The sequence below is a fragment of the Dendropsophus ebraccatus genome, chromosome 15 (genome assembly GCF_027789765.1).
Source record: "Dendropsophus ebraccatus isolate aDenEbr1 chromosome 15, aDenEbr1.pat, whole genome shotgun sequence".
Taxonomy (NCBI): Eukaryota; Metazoa; Chordata; class Amphibia; order Anura; family Hylidae; genus Dendropsophus; species Dendropsophus ebraccatus.
In genome coordinates, this window is record NC_091468.1 from 57,334,211 (window position 1) to 57,354,214 (window position 20,004).

A 20,004-nucleotide genomic window follows, 5' to 3' on the forward strand; every position below is an offset into this window, starting at 1 on the left:
CAGCAGGAGCCAGTTTGCCCTTCCCACACTATCTCACCAGCAGGGGGCAGTGTGCCTTCCCTGCATCATCACACCAGCAGGGGACAGTGTGCCCTCCCTGCATCATCACACCATCAGGAGGCAGTGTGCCCTCCCCACATCACACCAGCAGGGGGGGGGGGGAGTGTGTCCTCCCTGCATCATCACACCAGCAGGAAGCAGTGTGTCATGCTAAATTTATTAAATTAGTTGTCCAGACCTAGAAAAACACCTATGATTTTTTCCAGAATCGGCGCCTCTCCTGCCCCCAGTTTGGATGTGGTCTTGCAGTTCTATTAAAGTAATTAGAGATAAATTGTACTGTGGTGTGCCCCCTGTAGGTGTTATATTGGAAGGATGCAGGTCACTTGCTAGGTGTTGTAGTGTGACACCACTCCTGTGGTGGATGGCCGAGATACAGCGGGACCTTATTATGTTGTCACGTGACGCCAGTGCCGGGTGGGCACACCTGCTTTTAGTGTGTAAGGCCGGTTGTACCCTTTCCCCCTCTGGTCAGTGTCCAGTGTATTTTTACCATAATAAGACCACGAAAAGTACAGACTTTGGAAACGGTGTATATAATAGCAACCCCCCTAGTGGGACACCACATACTCCCCAACTTAAAATAAGCCGTCCACAGCGTAACACCTTGAGAAAAAGCATGGGTTATCAGAATACTTTACTTTAGAAATACTTATAGGAGCATATACACATATAAAACTGGTTTGGTGTTTGGGAAATACTGAAATCGTCCACCATAAAACTTTTGGGGTTCTGGATGCATCTGTCCATATGCACTCTGAGTAGTGCTGTGATGCATCAGTTCCTTGTAAAAACAGCAATGGTGAGGCTCCTTCCTCACAAGAAAGGGGAATGTAGGGAAGGGGATCACGGCTAGGGGGACACACGAACTGTAGGCGCCAACATGGCTCAACAGAGCAGCTCAGCCGAACTTCCCAAGGGACAGCATAGAGTCCTTTTCAGCATCCTTTTGGGGGACACTCTTTTACTCGCTTGTTCAACATTCAGGGGATAGCCAACCAGTGTGAGATGGTGGGGCCTTAGAGGGCCGATGTTGTGGCTGTGCGGGCTGTAAACCCCGACCTCGGTGGCCCAGGCAGGAGACTGGGGCCGAGTTTGTCCGTGCTTCGGCTTTCAGGCAATAGTGACGCAGCAAATAAAAGAGATAGTCCCAAGGCAATAACGATGGCTCCCCCACGTTTGTGATGACTTATTCTGAGGCACGGATCTTCAGGGCAATAGGTGGTAGATATTTCAGTCCTTTGTGACGTGATGACAGTAGCAGGTACACAGTTCCAACAGTGAAATACACACCATACACAGCTTTCCAAGGTAGTGACAATAAACTGCAACAAGGCTTGTATCCTGTTCGTGACGCCACTTCTGTGGTGTGACTTGCTAGATGTTGTAGTGTGACACCACTCCAAGAGTTGTGGTGAGGTAGAGTAGCAGAGAGGAGGATGCCGTGAGAGTCTCAACCCATGTAGAAATGTGCTCTGCCGGGATGTTGGAGGATACAATAGAATACTTGTAGAAGAAGAAGAACAACAACAACACCTGTTCCTGTGTATTTGCCTTTGTTTTAGTGTTCACACCATCTTATGCCCACCAGCCTTGGCCGATCCATACTAATGGGTGACACAGGCCCCAGAGCTTGTTACCTGGGTTGATCGGAATGCTGAGGGTTCCCTGCTGGCACCCACGCTGCGAGATGGAGTTCATAGGCTTACTGCAACTTTGCTCCACCCTGATCAGTTCCTAGCTTTTTGGCTCTATAGTGGATACTGTCCTGCACTGTGACTTGTCCTTCTCCTTGTCCACAGCGCAGGTTGAGGTTATTTTTTGGCTGGTCCTCTCCTAAGAGGTTTAACACTTCATAGTGCTTTGTGTGGGTACTTGAGAGAAAGTTGGTAACAGCGTGCTGTCTTCCATCCTACCCATGCGGGGCACTGGCTAAGACTGAACTACACTTCCTCCTTCCAGCGTGACTTACTTCCTCTACAGCGTGTAGGGTGCGTTGTGATTGGGTGAACAGAGTGCAATAGAAGAATAGAGAGAAAGGTGATAGGAAAGAAGAAAGCAGAAATCCTACTGGTTCACAGATTCTGGTACACACAAACACAATAACCCTTTGCGGTCCTTCAGCTGTGCAGCTTCCATACATAAATACATAATACAGCGACATCTAGTGGTCAATTCTTAATACTACCATACCATAATAAGACCACAAAAAGTACAGACTTGTTCAAAGGGTGTATATAATACCAACACCTCTAGTGAGACACCACAGTACCACACACAACCTGGAGAAAGGGGTGGTGCTGTTTTTGCAAGAAAATAGCAGATTTTTAAAAATTGTATCTCCAGGAGAGAAGAGAGGTGGTAGCCAGGATCCCCCCTGTATTCCCTTCTGTCAGTAGTGATGGGTGGGTGGGGGGTCATATAGCAGATGGAGGAGGCTGGAGGAGTTAGGAGCCTTTATTATCGGGGTGTGCAGGTTGTCAGCAGCAGTGCGAGGGTTAAGCCCCGCTGTCCTCTATCTGGGTCTGGGGATTCAAGTTTCAGCTGATGCTACGTGTCTCTGGTGGCGTCCGCACAGGATAAGAGCAACAAGATGGGCATTGTGTCCTCCTGTAACACGGCCCCTGCAGGAAGAGACCATACAAAGCCGCTTCTCAGCAGAAAGACCCCTTTATATTGCTGCCAGGGGCCTGCACATTACCCCTATACTGCACAGTGGAGGATGGGAGTAGTAGTGCTGAGTGCAGGGATAGAGATAAGGGCCATAGCGACACCTAACCAACCCTCTACCCTATACTATCACTGTAGATAACTTTTCACTTTATATATGCTGGTTGTAATCCTCAGTATCTGCTCTTATTCTGTATATAAGGACACTGCACAGTACCACTTCTCCTGTCCTGTATACTGGGTGTAATCCTCAGTATCTGCCCTTATTCTGTATATATACACTGCACAGTACCACTTCTCCTGTCCTGTATGCTGGGTGTAATCCTCAGTATCTGCTCTTATTCTGTATGTATATATATATATATATATATATATATATATATATATATATACAGTGCACAGTACCACTTCTCCTGTCCTGTATGCTGGGTGTAACCCTCAGTATCTGCTCTTATTCTGTATATATGGACAGTGCACAGTACCACTTCTCCTGTCCTGTATGCTGGGTGTAATCCTCAGTATATATATATACTGCACAGTACCACTTCTCCTGTCCTGTATGCTGGGTGTAATCCTCAGTATCTGCTCTTATTCTGTATATATGGACAGTGCACAGTGCCACTTCTCCTGTCCTGTATTCTGGGTGTAATCCTCAGTATCTGCTCTTATTCTGTATATAAGGACAGTGCACAGTACCACTTCTCCTGTCCTGTATACTGGGTGTAATGCTCAGTTGAACTGTGCATCTCTGAAGGTAAACAGTGTGGAGTGCTGCTGGGGGGGGGGGGGGGGGGGGGGTACATATTTCTGCAGTGTTTTCTTGCTGGGGCACCTGGGCACTGTGCCCTTGGGGTCCGGTCCTGGCTTGCTGTCAGGAATGTGCGGTGGGGACGGATTATTTGCAGCATCTCGGCCAGGAATTGTTGGCTCAGGAAGTTTCGGTTTTGTTGAGATATTCTGAGGATGACAGAAGTGACAGCGCTGCCAGCCACCAGTCACATGACTGTGGGCAAGAGTGCTGTTACAGACACGTGCAAATAGATGAAGATACTACAGTATACACCACTGATCACCAGGGACAGGATTATGTGTGCACCACTGATCACCAGGGACCAAGTTCTGTATACACCACTGATCACCATGGATCGGACGCTGTGTATGCCAGTAATCGCCATGGTCTGAACACAACTGATTACGGAGGACTGGGCACTATATACACCACTCATCACCATGGACTGGATGCTGTATACACCACTGATCACCATGGACTGGATGCTGTATACACCACTGATCACCATGGACTGGATGCTGTATTCACCACTAATAACCAGGAATCAGGACCTGTATACACCACTAATCACCAGGGACCAAGTTCTGTATACACTACCAATCATATTGCACTGGACGCTATGCACACCACTGATTACCAGGGACTGGGCACTGTATACACCACTGATCACCATGGACTGGATGCTGTATACACCTCTGATCACCAGGAATCAGGACCTGTATACACCACTGATCACCAGGGACCAAGTTCTGTATACACTACTGATCACTATGGACTGGACGCTATGCACACAACTGATCACCAGGGACTGGGCACTGTATACACCACTGATCATCAGGACCTGTATACACTACTGATCACCAGGGACAGGTCTCTGTAATTACCAGCACAGTCACCGTTCTTCCACATTGACCTCACAGGAGGTGTAGCGGGAGGACGATGGGATTATGGTAGCAGCGCTGCTTACTTCACCAGAAACATGTAAAGTTTCGCCGTAACTGGAGACCTTTGCCCTTCCTGACAGGACGCAGTATATGCCAAGATGTATCAGACCAGAACTGGTGTGATGAAAAACTGACGTGTCCGTATGTGCGGCTAAGTGTTCTGAGAACTAAGACATTAGAGGAGCAGAAGAGCAGTACCCTGTCCCGTCTGCAGCTACTACCCCCAGCAGAGTAAGGACAGAGAAACTACTTATTGCCAGGTCAAAGCAACACTTTATACTACAGGAACAGCTAGATGGCATCAGTTTGCCTCTGCCGGGCTGAAGAATTCCACCAGTTTCCTTCTCCTCCAGTGTCAGTAGACCGCCAGCTGGAGGAAAACCAAAAAACAGGTACTTACCTGTTACCCTTTCCCCAGCAGCTCCTCTCCTGGCGCGCATTCTCTCATCTTCCAGCGCAGGCAACGTAGTATAGATGTGGTGTCCCACCATGGATGTTGCTAATAGTTACACCCTTTGCAAAAGTCTGTACTTTTTGTGTGTAAGTGGTGATGTAGTAATGTTAAACTTTCGCCACAAGATGTTGCTATTGTAAGTATGTGTAGTTAGTTGTTGCACAGCTGTAGGATTGAAAGGGTTATTGTTTATATATATGTCACATGTATCTGTAGACCAATGAGAATACTTTCTTCTTCTGTCCTATCATTTCTCTCTTTACTTCTCCTATATGCACTCTTCACCCATTCACAGCACACCTTACAGGGGCTGTAGATAGGAAGTCACATGGGTAGAGGAAGTGTAGTTGTCTTTTGTCGCTAGACGCTATAGAGACTGGCCGCTACCCACCGTCTCTTCTCGAGTAACTAACACTATGCAGTGTTAAACCCTCTAAAGATCATCTTAACCCACGCTGTGGACAAGGAGAGTCACAGTGCAGGACAGTATCCACAAAGAAAAGTAAAGGAATTTCTCCGGATAGAGCAAAGTTGCTTGAAGCCTATGAACTCTATCTTGCAGTGCGGGTGTAAGCAAGGAACCCTCAGCATTCTGCTTGTGTCACCCACTAGGGCGGGTACCCCGACCCTGGTAGGGCAATAGGTGGTGCGAAGACCAAAAGAGTCAAAACACGGGCACAAGTATTCTCTCTCTTCTCAAGTATTCTTCTGTTTCTACCTCCGATATCCCGGCAGAGCTCAGTACTACTTGGGTTGGGACATCTTCCCATCCTCCCTTGGTTTGAGACATCCTCCTCTCTGATCTTCTACTCTCAGCACGCAACTCAGTCAGCACGACTGTACTACCTTCTACATTCTCACTACAGATCTGGATCCTAAACTATTAAGAGTAAAGACGTATGTCAATGCAAAGCTGTATGACCTGCTGCTTACAAATACCTTCAGAGTAAAGCAGATTTTATTTATGATAAAGAGACTCAGTATACACACATTCCTTGGGTCATCTCCCCTTTCTGTGGGTGGCAGTGCCAATAGTCCGGGTGGGTCACTATTGCACTCTTGACCACCGTGACAACAGCCAAAAGGACCCCGCAACAACCCGGTAGGTCACTGTCCACAGTGGAACAAGGTGTAACCGGCTCTTTAAAATAAAACCAGGTGTGCCACCATACCTGTGTGCCCAACCGACACTGGCGTCACGACATAATATTATTGGGCCCGGCTACATCTCCATCAACTAGCATAGAACTGGCATCACGCTTTACCATCTGGCAAGTGACTGGCCGTACCTCCTCACTGGGGTTCACCACATAGAGACACTGCCTGAATCGGATATCCCTTGCAGTTCACATCACATTTTGTCGGGAATAAAAAAAAAAGTATGGTGATGTGCAGCATGGCATGTGGCCAACAACCCCACTGACGTGAATGTGCATGACAAAGTCATTTTGTCACTACATTCTGTCCATCTGCCCGACGGATACTTTTTTGTTCAGGACTCAAAAGCGTGGACCTCGTATACGTATACGTTCGGCAAATGAACAGAACATAGTCACAAAATGACACCGTCCTGGAGGAGTGGAGGAGAATAGGAAAAGTGAGCAACTCAGATAAGAGAAGACATCACCTGTGAGTCCTTGAATTTAACTGCAGTGTAATCAGCAATGTGGGGGGAGGAGAATGGTGGTAGGATTAAGTTATGGGGGACCCAGGCCCATTATTTGTGCTTCAGTTTTCTGCAGTCTGTGTCTACCCCTGTTGACAGCTATTGCGGTTTTGACTCTCACATGAACTAGTTCAGGGGTCCTCAACTGGCGGACCGCGGTCCGAACCCGGACCGCGGAGGCCAGCTGTCCGGACCCCTGGTCAGACCTCCTAACCGCCCCGGATCCGGTCCGTCCCGCTCCCCACCGCACTGCCTCCCGCCCCATAGGCGTACTGTCCTTAGATGTCAGTACGCCTGTGGGGCTGGGGGAAGTGTCGGTCCGGCCCCCGGCTGATACGCGCTCTCTGGGGATGTCCCGGGGATTCCCCAGCAGAGCGCGCACCACAGACCTCAGTGTACGCTGCCGGCCTGTCCTTCCCGGAAGTGACGCTGAGGTCACTGATGCGCGCTCTGCTGGGGAATCCCCGGGACATCCCCAGAGAGCGCGTATCAGCCGGGGGCCGGACCGACGGGAAGAGACGAAGACAGCCGCAGCGGGGAACGAGGTGCTAGGTGAGTTGTTTTTGTTATTTTTTTTTTTCTGTCTGGGGGGCATCTACAAGGGGAAAGCGCACAGGTGGACTATATACTACAGGGGGGACCTCACAGGGGGCTATATACTACTGAGGGGGCTATATACTACTGGGGGGAGCGCACAGGGGGTTATATACTACAGGGGGGACCTCACAGGGGCTATATACTACAGGGGGAAAGCACAAGGGGGGCTATATACTACTGTGGGGGACCTCACAGGGGGCTATATACTACTGGGGGGAGAGCACAGGGGGCTATATACTACAGGGGGACAGCGCACGGGAGGGCTATATACTACAGGGGGAGCTCACAGGGGGCTATATACTACAGGGGGGAGATCACAGGGGGGCTATATACTACTTGGGGGGAGCTCAGGGGGGCTTTATACTGCTGGGGGGAGCTCACAGGGGGCTATATACTACAGGGGGAGAGCACAGGGGGGCTATATACTACTTGGGGGGAGCTCAGGGGGGCTATATACTGCTGGGGGGAGCTCACAGGGGGCTATATACTACAGGGGGAGAGCACAGGGGGGCTATATACTACTGGGGGGAGCTCACAGAGGGCTATATACTACTGGGGGACAGCGCACAGGGGGCTATATACTACAGGGGGAGAGCGCACAGGGGGGCTATATTCTACAGGGGGAGAGCGCACGGGGAGGCTATATACTACTGGGGGGAGCTCACAGGGGGCTATATACTACAGGGGGAGAGCGCACAGGGGGGCTATATACTACTGGGGGAGCAACAGGGGGCTATATACTACTGAGGGAGAGCGCACAGGGGGGGCTATACACTACTGGGGGAGCAACAGGGGGGCTATATACTACCAGGGCAGTCACCCTCTTTGTACCTAATATCAAAGGCCTGGTGAGAGAGAAAAAAATGCAAGTTTTCCCGCTAATAAGCAGCAATTCTGTATATAAATAGTTGAACGTTTGTGACAAAGTAACAAAACACGTTTCCTACTGATGTTCAGCTCGGACCTTCACCTGACAATAGACCCCGGTAAGCGGACCTTCACTAAAAGTTGTTGAGTACCCCTGAACTAGTTAATAGTACTAATGCTATGTGACAGCATTAATATTATTAAAGCACATGTACAATCTGGTACATCGCTTTGGGTTATATACTGGATCGGAGCGGGGATTCCAGAGACGCGGTCCTTTAAGAGCATTGCTTTGGTTTAAGAGCTACCTGTACTGGGCAGGGGAGGGGCATGGTCTGCATAGCGGGGTCTACAGCCCTGTACTCTGACCCAGGAAATCTCCCTCACCTTCCAAATCATAGCAGATCCACTTCAGGCTGGGGCTTACATCAGGGGACAGGACTGTTGAGGTAATCTCTCCATAGCTGTAACCCCTCTCTCCCCGGACAGAGAGAGCTGCATGTATGTGCCCACATCTGCCCTGCTCATTCCTTCATGTTCCATTCAGTCTCTGTCAGCCCTTGTGTTTCCCATCCTCTCCATTCCTGCTATAATGTGCCTGCACTCACACTCAGCTCTACACACTGCTGTATAGAAAAGTTTCTGTCACTGTCTTCCTGCACAGCTCTGTGTGTCTTACTTCCTGATTGGTCCAGGCGGAACCCCCCCCCTCCTCATTGCTGTCATGTGACCACACAGACCTCTGACAGCAGCCCTGCTTCTCTATTCTAGCCTGTTGTACTACGCTCCTGCATTATGGGGATCTGCAGTTCCATACTCTACCTACAAACTGCTGCTGTTTTTTCATTCTTATGCACTTACTATACATTATACTCCACATACTGATTGCTATACTGTACAGTAACTTATAATATCACTTATTCAACTGTTTCTAAATGTTTGTTTCATTAGTTTTACATGTTATTCAGAATTTAAAAAAAAAATATTTTGGGGGTGTGGAACCAATTGTCTGCATATCAGTACGGAACAAATTTTGCTCATAATCCAAGGCACCACTGTATATCAGAGTTTGTACAGTGGTGCAAACACTTGTTTTTATGTTCCACTTTTATTTTTCTTCTGTGACGATTCTCTCCTTTTCATTTGAGAGGAAATGATGTGGAAAGAGACAAAGTAAAACAAAGAAATTGTTCTGTGTGGCATTGATGCAATGGTTGGGGGGGGGGGAGATTTGTTTGTGGGCTGGTGGGGTTTGTGTGCCAGGACTGCTTTTTAGTCCCAGTCCAGCCCTGGTGACAATGACCTGACCCATGCTCTAGGTGAGGTTACAGGTGAAAGTCCCTACATGTAAATATCTCTCTCAGTAAAGGTAAAGGTCTCTCTTGGAGAAGCCACAAGTGAAGGTCTCTATAGGTGATGCTGTAGGTGAAGGTCTCTCTAGGTGATGCTACATGTGAAGGCCTCTGTAGGTAAAACTACAGGTGAGGGTTTCCTGGGGAGTTCTTGACCAGGATATAAGGATCAGCCGCAGCACTGTTACTGTATACAGCATATTTCTGGCATTTCCTCTTCTCTCTCTTGGCTGCGTGTCCTGGTATCACCTCAGCCTTTTCTCCTTTAGGATATTAGGGATCCTAATATTTGCCTTCCTGGGCTGTGGCTTGTGTACACACCAGGCTCGTGTTTCTGTTATGTAATAAGCCAAGCCCTGGGAGGGAAGCGATGAACTCACAAGATGTGTACTGGAGTCACAGGAAGTATCATCATCTACTGCTGTGATATCACTCTGTATATTGGTCTGCCCCTTGTTGGCCATTAGTGGTGGTCACCCAGCATAGTGAAAAGGAAGTAATCTCCCACAACAATGGGGAAGTCATGACCTTGAACCCACATGTGTCCATCAAGTCCAACCCTGTAGTCATAACAGCATATAATATAGAGTCTGCAGGAGGGCCCCAATGTCTGATGGTGGTTTTAGTGGATGTCCTATGGCCCTCATTCCTTATTCATGCGTCTGTACAATGAAGTGACTGGTAGCAGAAAATCTATAAGTATACAGATGGGGAGAGACTAAGGTATGGCGGCACGCACCCACGTGAGTCACGGCCTCCACATGCCCTGTGAGTCATATCAGAGAAAACACTATTACAAGTGGGAGGAAGTGACCAGGTAATCGGGGAGGAAGTCTATATTTGCTTTTATACAAGGGATGGGTGACATCAGATCATGGGTGAAGGACCTGCAGTATTTATCACCCACAGAATGTTAGTAACGTCATTGTGGATCATGACTACATCATCAGTTGGGTAACATCTCCTCAGTAGGTGCAGGGTTAACCATGACACATTATCCACCAGTAAAAATACTCCAGTATCTTCACGATTTGCCGTTACATCTCTGTCCACACTATTAAGTTCTCAAAAACTTCTTCATGGCAGGATTATCATAAAAAGACATAGGGAGCGTACCGCAGGAAGGCGATTCACCCCAAACCTCGCCCCCCCCCCCCCCCACACATACTGGATCACCAATGGAGGCTTTTTAATGGCATTTAAATGCAGTTGTCAGTTTCTGGGTCTGAGTGTTCAGACCCGTACCGATCGGGAGATAGAGCGGTAAGAGGACCACAGCTGCAGTGCGTAAAAAAAAAAAAAAAAAAGAGTTGCGCTCCATAGGAGCCCATTAGAAGTCTGACTTTTTTAAAATTCTCCCAGCTCTATCTCCCAATCGGTCTGACCCGGACGGATCAAAACTTTTCGACATGTCTATGACATGTCAACAGTTTTTTATAACAACAGGTACACTTTAAGGGATTAAGGTGCTGATACAGCACACAGTAACAGTCTTTAGAACAGTGTTTCTCAACTCCAGTCCATAAGACCCACCAGTACAGTACGTCATGTTTTGCGGATATCCCATACAACGAACAGCTGTTACAGTTACTGGGGCACTGACTATAATTATATCACCTGTGAAATCCTCAAAACATGACCTGTTGGTGGGTCTTGAGGACTGGAGTTGAGAAACATTGCTTTAGAAGATACAATAATTTGTTTACAAGGGAGAATAGCTTGAGAGCAGGTCTGTCGATTAGTTCCCCTTTAACAGTACTAAAGGTGGCAATGACTGATTGGTGAATGATCAGTTGGCCCTCTGTTAAATCTCCCACCTGTCCGCCCCATACACTGGAGCGCTTTGCACGGCATTGTCTATGTGGGGCAGTAGCAAGAGCGCTCTAAAGTGTTAAGTGTATGGAGACCTTTAGAATATTGGTTTTAGAGACTTGAGAATACTTGGGATAGTCTCTGATTCAAGGGCCTTTTACCGCGGCAAAAAATTGTTCGAGTTTAAGCAATAATCTTCTGGTGTAAATGCAGCAATGATCAAACGACAAAGGAAGATTCATTTGTATGTCATTGATCGCATTTTTTAAGCTGACCTCAAAATCATTGTTAATCGTTATCAAGTCCTTATTTGTAAACACTCATCGTTCACTGTATATAGATATAAGCGCAATTACGATCATTCGCAGCATATACACAAACACAATTATGATCATTCACAGTATATAGATACGAACGCAATTACAATCATATGTACGAACATGAAAACTTGAATACAGCCTATGGCTGTATCCCAAGAATTCAGGGTTTCGCAAACTATCTCTAGTCACAGGATCTGCATCCTTAGGATTGATTTTTGCCACAGTTTTCCAGGTTTACTCCACAAGTAGCATCTGATCAAAAGGTGAGACAAACTACTGAGGTCATCAGGCCGAGCTTCCTGGTGCGACCTCTGATACACCCTGGTGATTAATAATACAGAAAGTGTCAGGACTTGAGATGAGCACAACTGGAACATATAAACATATATCTAAAGCTATATATAGATCCCATCCATACAGAGCAGACATAACCAATCCATCCATGTACACATCCCATCCTACAGAGCAGACATAACCAATCCATCCATGTACACATCCCATCCATATAGAGCAGACATAACTTATCCATCTGTATACTGGTCCCATCCATACAGAGCCGACGTGACTAATCCATCCATGTACACATCATATCCATACAAAGCAGATATAATCAATCTATCCACACCCCATCTATTCAGAGCAGACATAACTACTCCATCCACATACACATCCCATCCATACAGAGCAGACATGACTAATCCATCCACATACACATCCCATCTATACAGAGCAGATATGATCAATCCATCCACGTGGGTTGGTTAGACATGTCTGCTCTGCATAGATAGGATGCGGAGGGATTAGTCATGTCTGCTCTGTATAGCTGGGATGTGTATGTGCCTGCTCTGTATGGATGGGATGTAAAGGTGGATGGATTATTTATGTCTGCCCGGTATGAATGGGATGTGTGCGTTGACTGGTTAGTTATGGTCGCAGTGTGCACATGGTTTAGCTGGTAGTGGGGAGGTGTTTTGCCACCCTCCTGTTTGGTATGGTCAGGGTATGGCCATGGGTTGATTGGTCAGGTCTGTTCTGTATGGACAGGGTATGTCCATGGGTTGATTTGTTTGGCCTGTGGGGTATTTTCTTTGGTTGATTGGTCAGGTTTGTTCTGTATTGAAGCAGTATGTCCATGGGTAAATTTATTGTCTGTTATATATGGACTGTTTATGTCCAGGGATTGATTGGTCAGGTCTGTTTGTTATGGAAGGAGTATGTCCATGGGTTGATTGGTCCAGTCTGCTATGTATGGATGCGGTATGTCCTTGGGCTGATTGGTCAGGTCTTCTTTAAGTGGGGTTCTCCTACATACAGAGCAGACAGTCCTGACATCAGTCCCTGATATTTTAGTAAAGAACTGACTCTAGCTGCTGTTTGAAGAGCGAGAATTTCCTCCACCTTATTATATGCGACTCTGCGGACTCCTTACCCATTGGAATCTCCAGAAATAATCCCACAATGTGAGGAGGTTAATGTGAATAAGATGATAAAGCTGACGGTGAAATCTGTGGCTGATGCAAGCGGGCGGCTGGAAGTGACGAACAATGAGACATCTGATGCAACTGCGGGAATGTAATAGGGCAGAGATAGGGGGAGGGCATTGATACCGGCTGATACCAGAGACAATAGCTACACCATGAGGAAACAACGAGGAACTATTTCATCAGAAATCCCCCATCTGTGAGGCCATTCTGTTCATTCTCAGCCTCTTTTAAAATACAAAGACCCAATTAACATAAGAATTTATAGGAAGCTTGGATACGGTGGAGCTGAAGGCCGGCACTTTAGGCTGTGTTAACATGGCGAGGTATTTGTGAAGATTTTGCCTTAGAATCTGATGCACATTACAGAAAAAAAAATGTGGATTTTTTATGATACAGAATAAGATATTAGCTACTGGAAGAGTATAGGAAAAATATAGGCCCAGAACCCTCTGCTGCTCTATATGAGGGCGTTGAGACCTCAGACTCCATGATTGATGCCTCACAATAATCCTAAGAGGGTCCAAGCCTACATGGTGGCTCAGAGACTGGAGACCAGGGGCCCTAAACTGCGAAGAGCAATGTCGGGGATGGTGATGAAGTGATGGTCAGGAAAGGTCAGAGTGTGAGCTCCACTACCGCCATTCACCATTAGATGGCAGCTGCGCTCTTCACCTCTCTTTTACCCACCGTGCAGACCCGCTTTAGGACTGTAAGATTATGGCACAAGTTACAAAATGCTGAACAGTGTGAATGGTTTTAAAGAGTGGAGGACACATACCCAGTCCATCAGGGAGACCACACGTGGGTGCTGTATAGGATACAGTTGGATCCTCCACCTCCCAGGATGCACCTGGCCCCTCAGTGTGGCCCTTCAGTCCTGTGCCCCCCCCCCTCAGGTTCACAGCCCCAGAGCAGACTGCTTCCCCTCTGCTAATATTAACCCTACAACTATGCTCAGGCCTCTCCCAGCATCACTCACCCCTGTTCTGCAGAATAACGATAAGACAAGGCAATGGGGGACTATAATTCCCAGCATGCTCTGGATTTCTCACGAGAGCTCCTGGTGCACAAATGTCAGTCCTGTCAGACAGGATAGTACGGTAGATGTCACAGGTTCTCTGGGGTCTGCTGACGACACCATAATTCATTAGCATATCAGATAAGAGAAATAATAAGGGTGCGTTCACACGTACAGGATCTGCAGCAGATTTAAAGCTGCAGATTCAAAGCTGCTGCAGATCCTTTACGTGTGAACGCACCCATAAGGTGATTATCAGCGTCTCCGAGGACTGGCTTCCTCTGATGGTGTCTCATCATCATCCTTCATCATAATCAACCTTCATCATCGCCCTCATCATCATTCTAATCCTCAACCTTTATCATCATCATCATCATTCTAATCCTCAACCTTTATTATTATTATCATCATCATCATCATTATTCTCCTCCACACCATTGTCATCATCCTCCTCATCTTTATCATCCTCCTCCTCATCAGTATTATCATCACCATTCTCATTGTCATCATCATCATCACCAGTATTATTATCATCATCCTTAACCTCAACCTATCATCATCATCATCCTCATCATTCAAATCCTCAACCTTTATCATCATCATCATTATTCTCCTCCTCCACCTCATCGTCATCATCATCATCATTCTAATCCTTTTCCTTTATCATCATCATCCTCATCAATATTCTTCTTCTCCACATCATCGTCATTATTATCTTCCTCCTCATCAGTATTCTCATCATCATTCTCATCATCATCAGTATTATCATCATCATCATCATCAGTATTATTATCATCATCATTATCCACCAGTATCAAGTTACCAACCCCACTGCCACTATACATATTGTCCCCTGCAGGTTTATGATGTGACTGAAGGGGTAGCGGTGCCAGAAATCATAAGGTTAAGAAAGAAAGTTACAGAAGAACGATGAAGCTTCATATATAAAATACTGTAAATCCCCAAATAATATAAGACATGCCGAACAATCCCCCATCTCCCACTCCAACACCCTTCTTATAGCCTTCTTATAGCCACCTGCAGTGATAAAGGATTCTGCTCACCGACTGCACTACCGCTGAGCGCCTGCAGAGGGCAGCAGTTACATTGATTTGTGTGTATTCACTATATATTATATTACAGTGTTACATTATGTTATATCATTTTATATTAAGTTACATTCACATTACATCATGTTGTATATTTGATGGCTTTATTCATAATTTGATATTTTTTAAAGTAAGGTTTATTATGTTACATTGTATCTCATGACTTTACGTTACTTTATATATACTCTTCTATTCTATAAGTATCAGCCCCTGACTAATCCTGACTTATTTCTTCCTCACAGGCTCCTACACCCAGCGATGCCACCATCACACAGCCCATCGGGGACTTCAGATACATGGACCCTGAATGGTTGACAGGTCATGTGATCTCTGTATACGGCTCTGCCTGTGTCAGTCCTTACTGCAGATCTGGGATTGTAGCCCATACAGATGGCTGTGTCTGATACTACAGCTCTGCAGCCTTATAATTCTGCTGATAGGCCGGGGTCCTGGAGATTATACCTCTACCCGTCACTCATTCATGTCTATGCTGAGGGCGCCCCCTGGAGGGACTCCCTGGGGGTCTGGTGCCTGTACACACTATGTGCTCCAGTGCATCACTGACATCTCTAGGTGACTCCAAGGTGTCAGTGCATGGAAACCTGCGTCACAACTGCAGCGCAGAGGGGAGCGAGCGTATCACCCCAATGCTTTATATAGTAGAGAGGACAAGGTCACCGAAACCGCCATCCATCACTGTCTACTACACTGCCTATATCACAGAGCAGGAAGAGTTTCTGTGCACTGTCCATATATACAGAATAAGAGCAGATACTGAGGATTACACTCAGCATACAGGACAGGAGAAGTGGTACTGTGCAGTGTATATATATATATACAGAATAAGAGCAGATACTGAGGATTACACTCAGCATACAGGACAGGAGAAGTGGTACTGTGCACTGTATATATACAGAATAAGATAAGTGGTACTGTGCAGTGTATATATATATATACAGAATAAGAGCAGATACTGAGGATTACACTCAGCATACAGGACAGGAGAAGTGGTACTGTGCAGTGTATATATATATATATATATATACAGAATAAGATAAGTGGTACTGTGCACTGTCCATATATACAGAATAAGAGCAGATACAGAGGATTACACCCAGCATACAGGACAGGAGAAGTGGTACTGTGCACTGTATATATATACAGAATAAGAGCAGATACTAAGAAGTGAGAAGTGGTACTGTGCAGTGTATATATACAGAATATAGCTGGGTTCACACTACATATATTTCAGTCAGTATTGTAGTCCTCAAAACCAGGAGTGGATTAAGAACACAGAAAGGATCTGTTCACACAATGGTGAAATTGAGTGGATGGCCGCCATATAACAGTAAATAACGGCCATTATTTCAATATAACAGCCGTTGTTTTAAAATAACAGTAAATATTTGCCATTAAATGGCAGCCATCCACTCAATTTCACCATTGTGTGAACAGATCCTTTCTGTGTTTTTAATCCACTCCTGGTTTTGAGGACCACAATACTGACTGAAATATACGTAGTATGAACCCAGCCTATATATTCTGTATATATGGACACTGCACAGTACCACTTCTCCTGTCCTGTATGCTGGGTGTAATCCTCAGTATCTGCTCTTATTCTGTATATATGGACAGTGCACAGTACCACTTCTCCTGTCCTGTATGCTGGGTGTAATCCTCAGTATCTGCTCTTATTCTGTATATATATACACTGCACAGTACCACTTCTCCTGTCCTGTATACTGGGTGTAATCCTCAGTATCTCCTCTTATTCTGTATATATGGACACTGCACAGTACCACTTCTCCTGTCCTGTATGCTGGGTGTAATCCTCAGTATCTGCTCTTATTCTGTATATATGGACACTGCACAGTACCACTTCTCCTGTCCTGTATACTGGGTGTAATCCTCAGTATCTGCTCTTATTCTGTATATAAGGACACTGCACAGTACCACTTCTCCTGTCCTGTATGCTGGATATAATCCTCTGTAGCTGCTCTTAGTCTGGGTTCACACTACGCATATTTCAGTCAGTATTGTGGTCCTCATATTGCAACCCAAACCAGGAGTGGATTAAAAACACAGAAAGGTTCTGTTCACACAATGTTGAAATTGAGTGGATGGCCGCCATTTAATGGCAAATATTTGCTGTTATTTTAAAACAACGGCTGTTATATTGAAATAATGGCCGTTATTTACTGTTATATGGCGGCCATCCACTCAATTTCAACATTGTGTGAACAGATCCTTTCTGTGTTTTTAATCCACTCCTGGTTTGGGTTGCAATATGAGGACCACAATACTGACTGAAATATACGTAGTGTGAACCCAGACTAAGAGCAGATACTGAGGATTACACCCAGTATACAGGACAGGAGAAGTGGTACTGTGCAGTGTATATATATATACAGAATAAGAGCAGATACTGAGGATTACACCCAGTATACAGGACAGGAGAAGTGGTACTGTGCACTGTATATATACAGAATAAGAGGAAATACTGAGGATTACACCCAGCATACAGGACAGGAGAAGTGGTACTGTGCAGTGTCCATATATACAGAATAAGAGCAGATACTGAGGATTACACCCAGCATACAGGGCAGGAGAAGTGGTACTGTGCAGTATATATATACAGAATAAGAGCAGATACTGAGGATTACACCCAGCATACAGGACAGGAGAAGTGGTACTGTGCACTGTCCATATATACAGAATAAGAGCAGATACTGAGGATTACACCCAGCATACAGGACAGGAGAAGTGGTACTGTGCACTGTATATATACAGAATAAGAGCAGATACTGAGGATTACACCCAGCATACAGGACAGGAGAAGTGGTACTGTGCAGTGTCCATATATACAGAATAAGAGCAGATACTGAGGATTACACCCAGTATACAGGACAGGAGAAGTGGTACTGTGCAATGTGTAGTCATCACTGCTGTGTGATATTGGCACGTTTCTCCGCTGTGGTCATGTGATTACATGTCATTGTTACTCTTTTCTTTCTCTTATATCCATGTGTCAGTCTGTGACCAGTAAAGGGTTCACTCTTCCACCATTCAGTGTGATTTAACGATTTAACCCCTAAGTGCCCTGTGTTCTGGATAGTGGTGGGTGGCGGTTTGGGGGCTGGCAGGGGTCTCATCACTTAGGATCGTTCTCGCAGTCGCCGTCTCGTGGTTTTCTTCTCCATGTGATCTCCCCACCGCACTCCCCCTTAGTATGTGATGATATCAAGTGTCAGGGATTGGTGGGGAACCCTGTCACTCAGCACACACCCCCCTGCTGGCCCCGCCCCATCCTCCTGCTCAGGCTTGTCCTGTAATAACTGTGTGGAGTTACATCACTGTGGGTGGAGGATGGGGGTGACCGTACCAGCAGCTGACCCCATTGTCACGTACTGGGGGCTTATCCCTCCCATGACACTGTACATACAATACATTGTATCCGGGGCTCAGCTCCGCTCTGACGCAATGTAACAAATCAGCCCCAGGAGAAAGTGACAAGTGTGGGATCAGTAGAACTTATCCTACGCAATCCAGAGCTGAGATGGCGACCCCCAACCTGACAGCAGGCGGTGATGACAATACGGAGACCCCTGACTGGACGCAAGAAGGTGATAACATTATAGGGACCCCTTACTAGAGCTCAGGAGGTAACAACAGTATGGGAACTCTTAACCGGAGATCAGTAGGTTATAACAATATGGAGACCCCTGACTGTAGAGTAGGCGGTGATAACAATATGGGGGACCCCTGACTGGAGATTAGGGGGTGATAACAATATTAGGACCCCGGACCAGAGATCAGGAGGTGGTAACCAATAGGGGGAATCCCTAACAGGGATTAGTGGGTGATAATATGGTGACCCCCTAACCAGAGATAACGAGGTAATAACAATATGAAGACCCCCGACTAGAGATCTGGAGGTGATAATATAGACCCCTGACTGGAGATCATGGGGTAATAACAATATGGGGACCCCTAATTGGAGATCAGTGGGTGATAACAATATGGAGACGCCTGACTGGAGATTAGTGGGTGATAACAATATGGAGACCCCTGACTGGAGATTAGTGGGTGATAACAATATGGAGACCCCTGACTGGAAATTAGTGGGTGATAACAATATGGAGACCCCTGACTGGAGATTAGGGGTGATAACAATATGGAGACCCCTGACCGGAGATAAGGAGGTGATAACGAGATGTGGAGCCCTAACCGGAGATCGGAAAGTGATAACAATAGGAGGACCTCTGACAAGAGATCAGAAGGTGATGGAGACCCCTGACTGGAGATTAGGGGGTTATAATATGAATACCTATAATTGGAGATCAGAAGGTGATAACAATATGGAGACCTCTAATTGGAGATCAGGAGGTGGTAACAATAGGGGGATCACTAACCAGACATTAGTGGGAGATAATATGGAGACCCCTGACCAGAGATCAGGAGGTGATAACAATATGGTGTCCCCCAACTAGACATCAGGAGGTGATAAAAAGATTAGGAGCCCTAACCGGAGATCATAATGTTATAACACTATATGGACCCCTGATCAGAGATCAGGAGATAATAACAATAAGGGGGAACCCCTGAACAGCGATAAGGAGAAGAAGAGGACCACTACCCCGGGGGTGGTAACACAGGGATAGGCAGAAGATTTACCATTCAGGGGTGAGGGAGAGCTGAGTGACACCCCCAGTGAGCTGTTTGTCACCCATCTTTCCCAAATCCAGGGATGGGCCTCAGCAGCTGTGTGGTGTCTGCAGCCCCCCTCCCCCGGTGGACGCGCTGTTCTGCAGATTACAAGACGTGCTGAGCCCTCACTGCGTCCTTCACCGACACCACTCAC

The 20,004-nt window shown here is 46.4% G+C and overlaps 2 long non-coding RNA genes across 2 annotated transcripts in view; one reads left to right on the top strand and one right to left on the bottom strand.

The window, feature by feature from the left end:
- Window positions 1-20,004, bottom strand: part of LOC138774413 (uncharacterized) — a 70,246-nt gene that overhangs the window by 8,207 nt on the left and 42,035 nt on the right. The window lies entirely within an intron of this gene.
- Window positions 18,611-20,004, top strand: part of LOC138774412 (uncharacterized) — a 72,401-nt gene continuing 71,007 nt past the window's right edge. The window contains exon 1 of the long non-coding RNA XR_011360308.1: window positions 18,611-18,766. This is a non-coding gene — a long non-coding RNA (uncharacterized lncRNA). The remainder of the gene's footprint in view (window positions 18,767-20,004) is intronic.